General features: G+C 49.9%; 1 protein-coding gene across 9 annotated transcripts in view; it reads left to right on the forward strand.

The window, feature by feature from the left end:
- CUX1 (cut like homeobox 1) overlaps positions 1 to 16,491 on the forward strand; it is a 377,056-nt gene that overhangs the window by 239,415 nt on the left and 121,150 nt on the right. The window lies entirely within an intron of this gene.

Here is a 16,491-nt window from a genome sequence, read left to right on the forward strand (position 1 = left end):
CGAGAAACGGTGTGGCTGTAACTGGTGTGGGCTCCGTGAGAAACGTCTCTAGACTCTTTCTCTTTGTACCCGCAGGTCTTAAGGCCAAAAAGGTGTTTTCCCCATATAAATGAAAATCTATGCGTTACTTGCTCATTTTCACCAAACTACAGGAAGCGGAACGTAGAATCAAAAAGTATGAGAGTTGCTTATTCTATCGTGTAAAAATGCTTTGCTTGGGGACTATGGCTATTGTTAAAAACTGCTTATGGGGTGTGTCCCCTCCCGGGATCCGAGCAGGAAATTCTCACCTTCTCCGGTGATGAGAAGGGAGCCAGAGGTGTGGCATGTACGGCTGTGCGTGGAGAGAAAAAGCCTAACTCTCGTGATGGGCACGACTCAGAATAGATCCACTCGTTGGCACAGCAGACATTCCTGGAGGCCTCTTCTGTGCTTGGCACTTAGCTGGGCTCTGGAAGCCCTGAGAAAGAAGGCTCAGCAGGGTGGGGGTGGGGAGCCATTGCAATCCGGTGTGATCACTGCTGTGACAGGCCCTGTGCTGTCAGGGTGTCCACGGAAATCAGACGGTGCACTCAGCCCGGGGCAGGGAGCAGGGAAACCACAGAGGCAATGCGGCAGCATTGAGAGGACCCCCTGACCTCACCCTCCCCCCTTCCTGGTGCCAGGACTCTCACGGCCAGACTCCGCAGAGGCCAGTGGGAAGTCCACCCAGCTCGAACAAAAGGAAAGGGTAATCAGGGAAGCCTTCCTGAAGGGGGTGACGTGTGGTTTGAGGTTGAAAGATGAGTTCCAGCCAGGGGCTGCTGGAGGCAAAGGGAATGAAAACACAGGGCAGCCACGCTGACCTGGGGAGCCAGCCAGAAGTGCCGGACATGGGGACGGGGCAAGGTGGGCGCAGTGTGTGTGGGGCTGGGGGAGGGGAAGGGGGTGGACTCAGGCCCCCACAGGGCTCGGTCGTTTCCCAAGTCAGAAATGGACTAGCTGTTGACAAAAAGGCAGCCTAGGGCCAAACGCTTACTGTACATGGTTCCCAGAGTAAGTAATCCGCAAAAAATGTGGAGAATGGACTGAGTTAATAATCACTACTTTCTTGTAGCTTTCAGGGGGTTGCTTCAGTCTTGGAGATCCCATGTAGATGGAAGCTTCCCCCTCCGCGTCCCTCCCCTCTTCTGTTTTCTGGGAAACGTTTGTCCCGCCCTCACGCCCACCCTCCATGTATCTCATTAGACTTCATGTCTTTTCATCAATACCTATGAATATAAGCCCTCCAGGGGCAAGTCTTTTCACAAATGGCCTTAAAATGTCTCACAACAATTTATTTTCTCTCTGTGACAGTAGGGATTCTTAAATACTTGTTACAGAAAATGCAGGAAGTGGGTGGGGGCTTTGGAGAAGGCTGACCTGGAGCGGGTCGCGGGGTCCACGACTCTCCATGTGTCCTTGGGGGAGCTCGCTGCCCACCACTCCCGCTGCCCTCACCCTGCAATGGGCGGGCACAGTGGCAGTCAAGAGACCGGCTGGCTGTGCAGGGTAATGGGAAGGTGCGCAGGCAGCCCCCAGCGCGGTGACAGCCCGCCCCGGCCATCAGCCACTCTATTGTCGCCAAAAAGAACCTATGCCCGGCAAGCTCACGGTAGGGCTTGCTGTGCGTTTCTGAAATTAGCCGTCCTCAGGGAAGGTTGACGTTAATGGCCCCAAATCCCAATGGGATTTGAAGAGCCCACGTTGCCTCTGCCTTTCCGTCACCGGGGGATGTCACCGGGGTGACCCTCCCTCACCCCTGTTTTGGAAAGAAGCCTGCAGGTCGAAGGCACCAGGGCTGTTCCGAGAGAGCCTGGTTCATTGTGTGCGGTCACCGCCCTGCGTCAGCTGGGACAGCGCAGGCTGACTTTGTCAGGGACAGCAGCAGTAAAGTTTTCCATGTGTAGGCTTGAAGCAAAATGTAATTAGCCTTTATGTGCAGAACAAGGACCCATTGATGAATACAGCTGGTCTTTGTTTTGTCCCGTCATTGAGAGTGGGAGGTAAAAGTGTTCTTCTTCATGTTTATTAATGCGAGGTTCCTTAGACAAATGGCAAGCACAGTTTAATATTTGTCGGAACACAGGGGGGTTTGCCAAAACAGTTGTGTAAGAGGATTGCAGGGTTGCAGATTATAACCGTTTCTGGGTTAAATAAATGAATTATTTCTCCGCTTTTTTTTTTTTTTTTTTTTTTTTTTTTTTTAGTTAAAAAGATCCCTCCTTTCTCAGAGGTGCAGCTCAGCTCGTCCCACTTGTGTTAGCAAATGGAGATGTAGCACCCTGACCGACTTTGCCTCGGAGATTGCAGCCAAGCACAGCGTGTGGACTTTAGACAGTTCCCAGGATGGCCGTGGGGGCGGGCGGGCTTCGTTTCGGCGCGTGGCATCTGGCCCCAGAGGGAAGCGTGCCTCGCTTCTGGCTCGCCTGCTGCAGCTGTTCACCTGGGCTGGTGGCTGGGCTGGCACCTCACACCGCAGGAGGGGGTTACCCTCCCAGACTCGCGTCCTGGGCACCAGTGCAGGAATTCCCTTTTTTTTCTTCCTCTTCTTTTCTCAAGTGCAAGTCCACGGCCACCTACCTCTTTGGTCTGTCCCCCGAATGCCGGTTGCAAAAGTAGCTTCGGTGCTGACACATACAGACGGCTTGTTCCATCCCCTTCAGCTTGGGGTCTGTGACTCTGAGCCTCCGATAAAAGAAAATACCTGATTACACTGAAATGCTCTATTTTTTTTTTTTCAGCTAATGTTGTTAGTCTTAGGAGAATTTGAACCTATCAAACCCTCTCCTGCCAGAAAAAATGCACATTTCTTAAGGTTACTCGTGTTCTATTCCTTTCCTATGTGCTTCTTTAAAAGAACTACATTGTATATACACATACTTACCTAGTATATTACAAAAGAGACATTTATGGGGAACTTCACTTGGGTTGATTGGAGAGTATTTTCTTCATCGCATGTCTGTAACCAGTGCTTTCTCACAAAACGCAGTGTGCTCTGAGAAAGGAAACCTTCCCAAGTGAGCCTGGCTTAGGGCTTTATGTAATTGTTGAGGGGAGCCCATACCCCGCATCGTAGAGGTAGGGAACGCCCAGCAGCGGGGCACAGAGGCCCCGAGAGGCAATTTGACCGAGGGGCGGCTCCAGACACGACGCCCAGGTAGGAAGTGCAGATGGTGTGCCAGTGAGTGGCCGTGGCGTAGACACCTTCCCTGCACACGGATCGCCCTGGACTCTTTCGCGGTGGTTTTTGCGCACACTCAGAATCCAGGGCAGTTCACACACTGCCATGGTGGCCCACAAAGTCCCGTTCTGGTGCTGCCTTCTTAAGAGAGCACCAGGTGAGAGGTTTCCAGGAGAGTTTCAAGCCTCCTCTCCCCACAAGCCCCACCCTATTGGCCCTTCCAGACTGGTCACTCTCGTATTTATTTTTTTACATTGCCACATGAAAAACTTAGAAACCTGGGCCAGGTAGAGCCCAACCGACAAAGCCTGAGAACCACACTAGTATTTTGATGGTCCTGTAGGACACATCTTCGTCCCCCAGTTGCATTTGCAAATACCAACTTTAGTGTCTGAACGGAGTCTCTCTGCTGTACCTTTAAGAAGGGAACATTTTCTATTTCCTGTCTTTTTGATGAGTCATCAATTTCCAGTACGAGTTGCTGTAATTATCCTGGTTAGATTAATTTCCCTAAAAATAGGCAGCTTCTTTCATGGTTTCGTGGGGATGGGCTTGAATAAAGAACCCTCCTGTCCCTTCAACCTTAGAGGCAACCAAATCACACTTGCAGGGAACAGCTGAGGACTTTTTTTTTTTTTTCTGTAGCTTATCTCCCAAAGAGTATAACTGTGCATTTTGTAGAATTTCTGGGATTTTCCATCCCTGTACAAGTATTTCACTTCACACCTAAAATCCGATGCCTGGGTGAGCCCTAAAAGGCTTTCCTTGGCTTCTGCAGCAACAGCAGCATCTCTAAAGCAGCACAGCCCAGATCTGGAGATTTCCCAGCCCAGGGCGCTACACGGGAAGGAGGGGGTGGCTTCGTGTTTTCAAATTCGTGTAGAATTTCCTCTGAGTGCCAAGGATTCTTCACCTGTTCCGTGGACTCCAGATGCAGCTGGAAATTACGTGGCAGCAGTGAGAACCAGCAATCTCTACGCCTCCCGCCTTCAGCTAATCTTCCTAAAGGCCTGTGTTAAAATGTCAGGCGTTGTGTCACCTACCAGAACGGCAGAGTGAAGGGGGCGGGCGGTTCCAGATGGGATCCGCACATGGGCTCACACGCTGTGCTCTGTACGCTAAAACACGCATATATATACGGTACAGAGGGCGATCCCGTATGTGGTGTGTGTATATAACATGTTTATGGATGGAGAGATAGTGATCATATTCATACAGCATCCTTGGAGACGGTATTGTAGGGAAAAAGCATTATTCCTCGATTGTCATCTGGGTTTGGTGGGCATTCATAAAAATTTTGTGCATTTTTAAAAAAAATTTTTTTAATGTTTATTTATTTTTGAGAAACAGACAGTACGAGTAGAGAAGGGCAGAGAGAGAGACAGAGGGAGACACAGAATCCGAAATAGGCTCCAGGCTCTGAGCCGTCAGCACAGGGCCTGATGCAGGGCTCGAACCCATGAACTGTGAGATCATGACCTGAGCTGAAGTTGGAAGCTCAACCGACTGAGCCACCCAGGCTCAAAATGTTGTGTTTTTAGAGACCCTTGAAGTTTTCCTGATTCTCTATAAAGGTAAATCTTGAGGAGCTCACAGTTTAAAACTCAAGGAAACAGGTTTGGGGACCGTTGGAGAAAACCATCAATTTGTGGCCATCAAGGTATATCTAATGACCTGTAAGAACACCTGTAAGTTGACAAATGTCAACCGAACTGCCTCCGAAGAGGGACCTCATCTTCTTTCTTTTTTTCATTTTTGAGAGTCGGGGAGGGGCAGAGAGAGAGGGAGACCAAGATTCCAAAGCGGACTCTACACTGTCAGCACAGAGCCTGACGCGGGGCTCGAACTCATGGAACCGTGAGATCACGACGTGAGCCAAAGTTGGACACTTAACCAATGGAGCCACGCAGGCGCCCCAACGATGACCCTCATCTTATTCTCTGTATACCATGTGCGCGTCAGCATGGTCACAGGTACGTCATCAAGAGAGAGACTTTGATCGATGTACTAAATCAGCATGAGCCTTCACCTTGACGACAGGTGGATGAGGTCTGAGTAGCACAGGGCTTGGACCCTGACCATGGACATCAAGGACACTCTGGCAGGACAACCTAAGGAACCTGGTGGCTTCTAGGAAGAGAGAGGGAGCCATCTAAACCACGAGAGGGCTTCAAGAAGAAGCCTTACAGAGGCCCAGCCTAGAGAACACACGCCAGTTCCTGCCCCTAGTGGAATTCCTCCGAGGGCCACGCATTTTCTGGCTCTCTGCGGGAGGTCTGTGACCACACAGGTCACCATGACGCAGCACGTCTCCTCCAGTGCCTCCCCGCTCCCCAGGTGGCAGAGGAGAATGTGATCGGATGCACGCCGACCGGTCGACAGCCCTTTGGAAGGGAAGCAGGAAGGCTGGGAGAGGCGAGAGATTCTTCTTCCCACGGACTGCCCCCAGATCGGTGAAGATCAACCCCTTTTATATGACACAGTATTTGTAATTACAAAAGTCCTGCCTGTGGATTATACCAAATTTAGAAAATTTTAACTGGTTTTAGAAAATAGAGGTCATCAGGCGTCATCTCGTGATGCAGAGATAACTTGTTAACGCTTTGGCATATTCCTTCCTGTCTTTTTTTCTAGACCGTGGTTTATTAATTCTGTTGTCTTTTACAGACGGCATCAGATGGATAGGCACTTTTCACTTCTAGGCTGTTGGTTGTTTGTTTTTTGTTTTACTTGACATCTAAGTGTTTCTTTTGTGTCATTAACCATCCTTCAGAAACTAAAAGCGGGCAGTGCAGTATTCCATCAAATTGGTGTGCCGTGGGATAGTTACTCGTTAATTTCCCTGTTGTTTGGGAGCCTGATTCATTACACTGCCCTCCTTGCCTTGCAGGTTAAAACTAGAACACTCCAGACACGCTCCGTCTTTCTGTGCCTCTTTATCCTGCCAGTGGCTGTCGCATTTTTAGGTGGCTTCCCTGTGGCATCACCAGACGGGAGAGTCTGGACTCCCAGAATGCTCCGAGGGCTCCTGCGGCACTGGCCTCGCCACCAGCCTGCTGCTCTGTGACACTGATAGACATCCCGGCCTCCTCTGGTCAGTGGGCGGTGGAAGGGGCTAGGCCTGTTGTCAGGAGACCCTGGGTTCCGGCCCCAGCTCTGTCACCGGTGTGGCCCCTCAGAGTCCCGTCCCTCAGCAGTAGCTGTGTGCTCACTAGTAAAACGAGCAGATTGGGCTGGATGACAACGGGCGGCATTGAGGAGCCTGCTCCCTTTTTGGCCTCTTCACTTTATCCCCCCCTTGCTTCCCAGAACCTGGATCCCCCATCCTGTGTGCCAGCTGGGCCCCTGCAGCCTGTTTGTGGAGTGGTCTCCAGGGAAGACGCTCTGGGAGGAGGAGGAGGAGAGCCCCGGCCTCAGGCGCTCCGTTTCTGTGCTCGGGCCTGAGTTTCCTCACCAGTGGAATGAAGTAATGCCCATAGAAAGTGCCTGCCGTGGTATCTGTACACGGACCCTCGGCAAATGGGGCTCGCGGTCACCACCACTGTTGCCTACCAGGCCCCTCGCGTCCTGCCTGGCCCGTCGGAAAAAATGGTGGCCGAGTTCCCCCAGCCTGAGGTCTTTCCCAGCCCTGAAGGGCCCCATCCTTTATCTGTGTTGACCTTATGAGAGTGGTGTGTCTGTGCCTCTTGGTCCACGTCAGCACGCTGTGGCTGTGGGAGTCATCGTCCTAAGGGACTCGTAGCCAGTTACCCTGTGGGCGCTGCTAAGGCGGGGGTGAGGGGGGTGGGGTGCAGAAAGCTCCGAGCACATACTATTGCAGAGCTGTTGATGCCTTAACCTCTGGAGGTTCATAACCGCCGAGCAGCTCTGCTGAAACCTAAATGCCACATGTGCGCGGGCCCATCTCCCGACGCGAGAGCAAGTCGTTCGCGTGTGGTCCCTGCCAGTCGCGCATCGAGGCGACTCAGACTCCAGGAGACATCTCACCCCGTGTGGCTTGGAGAATTTCAGGGCTCTCTGGGCTGTCGTAAAACAAATTAAGAGAGGTGCCAAACATCTGGGCACCAGCAAGGATGTCTAGGGCTCTGGTTTGGGGATATGGTAAAAAAAAAAAAAACAAAAAAAACTTTCTGGAACCAGCCTTAAGAATGAAAAGTTTCCTATAGGAGAGTAAGAGCGAGCGAGATAATTGAACTCATTGATTTCCTTCACGGCCTGTTTGCCCTTTCATTCCCTTCCTGAGGTGCTGTTTGTTGAGGAATGTCTCCAATTGCCAGAAAGACAGTGGGGTGTCTCATATTTCCCCGTCAGCTCTCCTTTCAGCCAGAGCCGAGTTCCGAGGCGAGCCTGCAATATGAATTTTTAATGCAGAACTTTATGGCTTCACTGTTGCAGCCTGGCTGCACTGCTCTCCTGAGCTTTCAGATTTAATGCTCTGATGAACAAGCAAAGACTCAGGGCATTCAGCATCAGTGAGAATTAACCCCCAAACGACCGCACGTGCGCCCTCTAATTTCCCTAAAGGTAAACCTAAAGAAATCGGGGGCGGGGGGGGGGGGGAATGAAATGATGTGGTGTTTGGAAACTTCTCAAAATAGCCTGGAGCACTAAAGCAGCCTACTCTCAAAATTTTATTGGCTAGCATATATTTTTACCTTTTCATTTATCTTTTCAACGTTTGTCCTCGCTTTGATGGACTTCTGCGCTCTTCTCGACCCTTAAGAAAGCTGTACGATTTTTAGGATTTACCGAGCAGAAAGATTACTGGACACTCCCATTTTTCCCTGGGAAGCACAAGTGTAGTTAGAAATCCAGAATCCGGGGGCACGTGGGTGGCTCAGTCTGTTAAGTGTCCAACTGTTGATTTCAGCTCTGGTCTTGATCTCAGGGTTGTGAGTTCAAGCCCTGTGTTGGACTCCACTCTGGGCATGAAGCCTACTAAAAAAAAAAGGGGGGGAAGGGAAGGGAAGGAAGGAAGAAAGGAAGGAAGAAAGGAAGGAAGGAAGGAAGGAATTAACCATCAATAATGGAAAAAGTACCACTTACATCAAATGGTCAGTTCTGTGTGTAGGCATATGATTGTTTTTTTTGTTTTGGTTTGGTTTTTTTGCTGGTAGCTCTGTATATTAGTGAAAGTTTTGAAATTAAGGATTTGTTTTAGAAAACGCTGTCTGTAAAAGTTGCATGAGTTTAAATAAGTTAGAGAAGGGTGGAGTTTTCAGTAGGTGGTGTCAGAATAATTGGCTAACTATGTAAAAGACAAGAGTCAGAGCTGAGCCCCATCTAGAATCAAGTCTAGATGTTTTGAATATGTGAGTGTAAAAAAACGTAAAAACACTAGGAGAAACTTTAGATGGCTACTTACATGATGTGGGGGTGGGAAAAACCTTTCGAAGCATGAGGCCAAAGGTGGAAATCAGGGAAATTCACAGCTTTCTGTGAATTGGTTGATTGATAAACTGACAAAAAATATTTGCATTGTCTATGACAGATATCTATCTATATATAAAGAGTCCTGATGGAGCAATAAGAAAAAGTTGAGAACCCCAGTAGAGAAAGCTCTATATTTTCAGCTCCATCTCCTTTCCAGACCGTTCTTTCATGGGCATCTCAAATTCAAGTGACCTCACTGTCCGTGACTTCCCTGCAGACAGCTTTTCTTCCCACTTAAGGCAAACAGGGTCCTCCTTTATTCCAGAGACAGAGGGTCCTTCCTGCCTCTTACCATCCCTGCTGTCTAATCCATATTAATTCCACCTCCTTGAGACATTCTGCATCCCTCCCTTTTCACTATAATCATTTGGCTCTTTTCGTCTCTTGGCCCTGCTACATTAGTATCTTCCCAATGGATCTCCTTGCTGCCAATTTCTCCCTGGACTAATCCATCCTCCAAGTGTCTGCTGAAAGTATCTTCCTGAAATGTAAATCTTGTCCTGTTAAAATCTGTCCTCCTTAAAATCTTTCCATGGCTCTCTCTTGCCTCTGCTGAAAAATCATGACGTAGTGCGCGAGAGGCTGCGCAAGTCAGCCTGGCCTTCACCGCCTCATTTCATGCCGAATCTGATGATCACTCCCCTCGTAGAATCTCTGGCCTTTCCAGGCTCACCATGCTCTGACATCCCAGCGCATCGTCACCAGCCTTTCTTCAGAAGCAGATCCCTGCCCCTCCACATCCCGTTCCTGTTCCCACACTTACCTGCACCAGCCTCTGCGTGCATGTTAAGAGGGATCTGGTCTCTTCCGTTCCAGGGAGAGGATTCCGGGTGGGAGGGGACCGTGAATTTGGACCCCCCCCAGAAAACATACATCTTTATTTTCACTAACACCTGACTATGATGTAGCATTTCCTTCCCTTGCAAGTGAGGTCAACAAACCAGAAATAAGAGGGGTGCCTGGGTGGCTCAGTCGGTTAATCGTCCGACCTCGGCTCAGGTCGTGATCTCAGGGTTCGTGAGTTCAAGCCCCACATCAGGCTTTGCGCTGACGGTGCAGAGCCCGCTTGGGATTCTGTCTCCCTCTCTCTCTCCCTCCCCGACTTGCATTCTCTCTCTCTTAAGGTGAATAAATAAACTTTAAAAAAATTAATTAAAAAAAAAAACAGAATAGGAACCTGTGACTTGGTTGCAAGTGGAAATGATATTTTCCATCACATTACAATTGTTGATCCCTCAAATAGCCCGTGGTTCTTAGAGCCACCACAAGATTCCTTATTTCATGCTTCGATAAAGAACGTTTGTTACTATCTCCTAAATTCGGGTATTGTTTTAAGTACTATAGTAACTGCACTTCAAAATAAGTGTTTTCCTTAGTAAACATACATATTTTTAAAACATTCTTCTAGGAAGAGGTCCAAATGCTCTTACTAGACTTTCGGAGGGGACCACGGCACAAGAGAGGGTCAGCGTCCACATGAGACTGGCAGCATCCAGGGCCACCACTGGTGCCGCCTAGTGCTTTGCCCTAGAACTTCGCACAGTGCTTGCCACATTACGTGGGCTTTTAATAACAGTCTGTGTGGCTTTCATCAAACCCACCTCTCCCAGCCACGAAACAGTTGGGGCTGGAGGAGGTATTGTCCGCATCCGTACACGCACAGTGCTGATTGTGCCTGACAGACCCTTCCTCTAGGGATGATGGATGCCTGCCTGCCCCCCTGGGTGTGCACCTCATGTGCCCGGACCCCTGCGGGAAGAAGCAAGGTGGGGGTTAGCTTGCCTCGCACACCATTAGCATAACACGGGACGTGAATGGAAGTGAGCCACAGTAAGAGAATGTGCATCAGAAAGTCTGCGGCTGATTTTCCTAACGAGGGGAAGCTGTAAACGTATTTTCATCTAAGCTAAAGGACCTTCCTCCTTTCATCAAAATGGAGGCATTACCCCCCCACACACGCCCATGTCAGGGGTTATTTTGAACATTGATCTACTCAGTAAGGATCTGCTGGGGTGGCTCCTGTGTGCTTGGCACTTATGGGCACAGGGAGCAGCCTCGGGGCTCAGTCTTTACACTTGCTCCCCGCGTCCCTGAGAGGTCCACTCCCCGCCATCACCTTAAGTCCCAGCCACACGCCGATGACCCCCGCATTTGTGTTTCCGGCTCAGACCTCTCCCCTCCCCTCCAGGCTTGGCAGCCATCCTTAATAAAGACATCACAGGCTTCACCCAGACAAAGTCAAACTTCCGATCTTCCCATCAAACCTGGCAAGACAGCCGCCGAAGGGATCCTGTCACTTTGCAAGTTGGCCATGGCCCTGCTCACAGAACCTGGAAAGGGCCTCCCGTCTCTCCAGGAATCAAAGGTGGTGGGTCCTTCCAGACCTGCAGCTTGCCACGCAGGCAGCCTTCTCCCCTCCTGGCAGTCTCTGTCCTCTCGTCCCTTTTCATTTCTCTCCTTCTGACACTGCCTTTGTTTCCTGACTTGCCAACGGTCTCTCTCCTTGCTAGAATACAGGTTCTCTAGTCCTGTGATCTCATTTGCTACTGTGTCCCCAGTGTCCCAGAACAAGGCCTGCTCGGTCCTCACAGAGTGAATGACAGCAAAGCCTCTGCTCTCCTGGAGGCCATCTCCAAGCAGATTGCCATGTAGTGAAAGTTTGGGTGGGGTCAAGTGCCAAGGGCTGCTGAGAAAATTAAAGCAAGTTAAGGAAGGCGGACGGCAGGGAGAGAGCCTGGCCGGCTTCCACGGATGGCCAGGGAAAGCCGCTTGGTTGCCAATGAAATGTAAAAGCCCGGAGCAGGGGCTCCATTCTGTGTGTGTATCACATCCACCCCGTGTGCTTCACTCGTTACTTGTCTTTTAATGTGGACATTTATGCAGAGATGACTTAAATGGGGGTCCTTCGACCCGGCCCAACATGAGGAGGCTCATGCTGAAGTGTAGAACTCCCCCAATACGTTCAGATCAGAAAATACAGGGCAGGTCCAGGTGTCTCCTAGAAAGACAGGAATGTACAGTGGGAGGGAGGAGTGGAACACGTCTGTGCCTTCCAACGCCGTGTAAGATCGTCGACCTAGCTCTGCCCCAACTCCAGACGCGTTGGAATTCAGTGCCCTGCCCCTCATCACGCAGGTCCTGGACCCCTGACCTTGACTAAGGTTCCTCGGAGGCGTGGTTAAACATGCAGCTTCCTGGGCCGCATCCCATAGTTCTGACTCAGTGGGTCTGGGATGGGACCCACAGCTCTGCGGCCCTCCCACACACGTGGCATCTGGTGACCACACTCTGGAAAACTCCAAGCCAGTCATTCTGGTTTAATTGTCGTTTGGGGTTTGAGGAAAGAGTTGTCCAAATAACGATAAGGGAACCGTGGTGTCTCCTCCGGAGCCCCTCGTCTGTGCCCAGGGCTCGGGCGCTTCCCTCCCCGGGCCCGCACTGTGTCAGACTCAGGTGTCTGGTCGTCCCATCCGCCGTACCGGACCAGGAGCTCCTTGAGGGCTCACGTCTGGGTTCCGAGGGTCTGTGACCGTGCCTGGAACCCAGCGAGATGTCCGTCAGCGTTTGGATAATCCATGAGCTAATGTTCCCAGGAGGAGCAGACACTTCCCCACATCTTTTTGTGGCCTCGCCCTTAGGATTCTCCTAGTCACAGAGTCCCCGTACTGGAAGGTCTAAAGATGCGTGGAACATTAGCATAGCGTGAGAGCCAGCACGGGGGAGGGGCACACACGTGGGTGATGGCCACGGCTGGCTCTGTGATGGGCGGTCGGCTCCATGAGGCTCTGCCGTGCCATCTCTGGCAGTCCTTCGTGCTTCTCCCACTGGGGAGTCCCAATGCCAAGTGCAAAAGTAGCAAAGGAGGGCTTTTGTGATTCATAATTCTTAGGACACACATCCAGGTCGTAGGTTCGAGCCTGGCGGCGGAGTTCACTCGGCGGCCTGTGACAGCCCCAGGGTCCTCGTGACGCCCGAGCGCTGTGAGGGGCTGGTCGGGGCGGGACGTGTTGCAGGCAGCAGAAACTCTTCTGCTTCTGGTCTTCTGGAACGTATGTGCGCTCTGCTTGCTAAGTTAGTCTTCTGTTACTCAGCGAACGCAGAAGCCCCTTCTGCACTGCTGTGGGGAGATCGCCAACATACGTAATTAAGTGGAAAACGCAAGGTTCAGAACCTCGCTCTTTTAATGTGCTCTGTGCGCTTGTAAATTCAAACACTGGCTCTAAAGGGGGACCTGGGGGTAGGGAGAGAGGCACTTTTGGGGGGGATCTGGGGGCAGGGAGAGAGGCACTTTTGACCGTACCCTTTTCTGAATTTTGAGCCTCCAGTTGAATGAGAACCTATCTGGTCAGTCCTGTACCCGTCAGGGCCTGCCGCTCGGCAGGCCGGACCCACGTTTGGCCCCATCTCTGTCCAGCTTCGAATCCATCACCAGGATAAATGAAAAAGGACTTTGGAACCCCCTGTGTGAACATGTGTATCTTTCAAGCAGTTCGTACTTCTCTACCGAAAGCTTAGTTAAACGTGCCCGGCAGACCCTGTGGAGCGGAGGCCCGAGCACGCGCGGCCCAAATCTGGGGGCTCACCCGGTTCTACTTGCCGGTGAACAGCAGGCACTCCGCCGTGGCCTGGGTTCCGTGGCCCGTGAATGGGTCCGCCTCCACGTGAGCTCCCAGGAGTTAACTGGCGTAAAGTGTCCGGTGGTCCCTCTGCCGGGGTTCAGGCAACAGTAGCGGCCGCCATCATTACTAACATGTCTGACTTGCACCGGGCCCGTCTCTGTTGTTGGCAGTGAAATAACTAGCCGTCTTAATCGTAAGAGATAAAACCCGAGACGTGTTTTGTCTCCGCCTAACCAGTTTTCTTCTCAAAAACAGATGCCCACGGCAGCGGGCACGCGCGTACGACCGGGCGGGCTCAGGACATTCCACTTGGTGTCTGTCCTTTGTTCCTTTGGCTTCACATCATTTCCAGTTTCTGTAACACCTCATCTGCCCATCTGTCATTTCGATGGCAAATTTTTATTTTCTTCTCTCGACGCGTTAGGGTTTACGTACCCGGGCCCGAGTTGCGAGCATCTCGGTTTGGGGTTTTCACGGTGACTTTTTGTTTAGAAAAACAGCTCCTCCTTAAAATACGTTTCGGAAAGAGAGATCATCAGAGGGAAAGAGATGCCGTTTTACGCTTTCATAGGATGTCGCTCAGCAGAGGAAGGGACCGCTGGCACGGCTAAGTTTTCTCCCCTCCCCACCCCCAGCCCAAATTTCCGAGGTGTAAGCCCAGAGCTCCAGTCGGGCCCGGGGAACGAACACGACTTGACTCAGACCTCCTGTGCCAAATCCAGAAGATGAGAGGTGGGCTACAGTGATTCCCACCTCCTCCCTGCCCGCTAGGTGGGACCTCGTACGTGTCGGGCTTTCTATGTGGTAGCACGGAAGTCAGCACATTCCCGTCTCCTCGTTGACTCCGTTTCGTTCTATCCCAAGAACATGACTACGGTGGGAACGGGGGTGATTCTACAGGTATTCTGGATTTTAATTACTCACATTTGTAGAGACTTTTACCTAGTAATTGATGTTCTTTTATTTCAGTTTTAGTGATTTCAGTGTCCAGAGGTATTATATCTAGTTTATATGAGATGGGTCCCATCAAGCTTATCGTTAATCGTTTTCAATGTGGTTCCAATAATAGAAAATGGGCTTTCCTTTCTAGTCCATTTTCTGAGTATCATTTTATGACTTATTATATCTTCCACCTCTTTGGAATTTGTTCTAGAATATGAGGGTGAGATGCGTGTCTGTTTATTGTTCTTCATGTGAATATCCAGTTTATTCAATAGTGTGGACGATCCCTTCACCCAGTATTTAACTCTGGGCAAATCAGGGGTAAATTGCCTACGTATCTGGACTCCCGTGTGGAATGGCGTTCTGTTGATCTAACTTTTCATTCTAGTAAGCACCATGCTGTTTGCTAATGTCTCTCTGTTTTCTATTTTGATATCCTGTACACCCAGTTTGCTGTTGTTGGAATTTTTTTGTTCTTTTTTTTGTTTTGTTTTGGTTAGTTTTTGGTTTTTGGTTTAAAAAAACCTTTGGTATTTTGATCGCCTGATTTTTCTGTACACATCTTGTCATTTCACCAAGTTTTCTAAATCAGCTTGGCTGCTGAATTTATGTTTATTTACCTTTAATGCAACTGCAAGTTAAGAAGCATTGTCATTAACTTTGCCATTAGATTCGATTTTCTACAAGTGGAATTTATACCATGTCATTTTAATTCCCACGTGTTTAATACCTGTATCCCTGTTGTAGACGAGATAGAGCTTTCGTTTTCTGGATGCTTCTTACTGGTACGTGGGAGTTTCATCTTTCGTGTGTGCGTGTCTTTACCAAAAACCACGGGGTTCTGCTGAATTCCTGGGTTATCTCTGCTCATTTACTCAAGTGAATCCCTTAGATTTGGTGAGCAGGTGACTGTGTTACCCACAGACGGGGAATTTGCACCCTTTTGTGAGAACCGGTTCTTCTGATCCTCCTGGAGCCTCTTGGTTCCGAGGATCTGTCCTGATCACGCTAGACAATCTCGAGACTTCCCCATTTCAACTCAACCGTGACCTGGTTTTCAGACTCCACGTGATAGGAACCCCCGAACTGTGCCATAGGCTCCGAGTGGCGTAGGCCAAACTCCAGTAGGATTACGTTCTGTGTACTGTGTCTCTTTCCATTTTTATATTACATATTTTATAGATTTTCCTGCCTCCGGACTTAAGACAAGTGCAAGCTTGTTGTGTTTTATTATTTACTGTGCCTTTTAGTGTGACTTACTTGTCTGGAAAGTTATTTTCTGCATAGCGTATTGGCTGCTGTGGTTCAAAACCATACCTGGGCCTTTTAAAGACATCTCGTCAAGGTTCACCTTCTGCCTCCAAGTGGCTTTCTACTGCATTTTGTTAGATTTGGCGTTTTCTTCAAATACGTATTTTACGTTTATAGGTGAATTTGGCCTGGTTCCATTTGCTGATGTGACCCTTCTTTTAACATTTTCCTTTATTGTGGATGCTGGACTTTTCTCCAATCCTTAGTATCTGTCATATACTCTCTGATCTATTTAAGGAAGAGGGCCAGGAAGCTTAATTGACTCCTGGAGTGTCCCCAGTCCTCCGGCCCAGCCCACTCTGTCTCCTTTTCTTACTGGAATCCTCCGTCAGATGCAGAACCATGGAGCCCTTCTGAAACCTTTAAAAAAAGAGCATCCATTTTTTTTTAATGTTTATTTATGCTTGAGAGAGAGAGAGAGAGAGACAGAGCGTGAGTGGGGGAGGGGCAGAGAGAGAGACGGAGACACAGAATCCAAAGCAGGCGCCAGGCTCTGAGCTGTCAGCCCAGGGCCCGACGCGGGGCTCAAACTCATGAACTGTTGAGATCGTGACCTGAGCCAAAGTCGGACACTTGCCTGACTGAGCCACCCAGGTGCCCCAGCGTCCATTTGGTTTTGATTCTCTTACCAGACTGTGCGTAATTTCGTGACACATCACACATAGCAGCAAGTGACAGCACACTGCGTTAACCTTTGCCGCTCCCCCTGCAATGAGGCTCACTCTTGGATGTGGTACTCTTGAGCCTACAGACTCCAGCTGTGAATTCTTCCAAGTTATTTGGATTTTCCAGAGATTACCTGCTATCTTCACAAAGCAGTGCTATGTAGCAGGATTATTGACTAGAAATAAAAATCCTTTTTTTTTTTTTAAGTTCATTTATTTTGAGAGAGAAAGACCGTGCGCGCGCACGAGCAGGAGAGGGCAGAGAGAGAGGATCCCAAACAGGCTTCCCACTGTCAGCACGGGGCTCGAACCCACAACC

The sequence above is a fragment of the Prionailurus bengalensis genome, chromosome E3 (genome assembly GCF_016509475.1).
Source record: "Prionailurus bengalensis isolate Pbe53 chromosome E3, Fcat_Pben_1.1_paternal_pri, whole genome shotgun sequence".
NCBI lineage: Eukaryota > Metazoa > Chordata > Mammalia > Carnivora > Felidae > Prionailurus > Prionailurus bengalensis.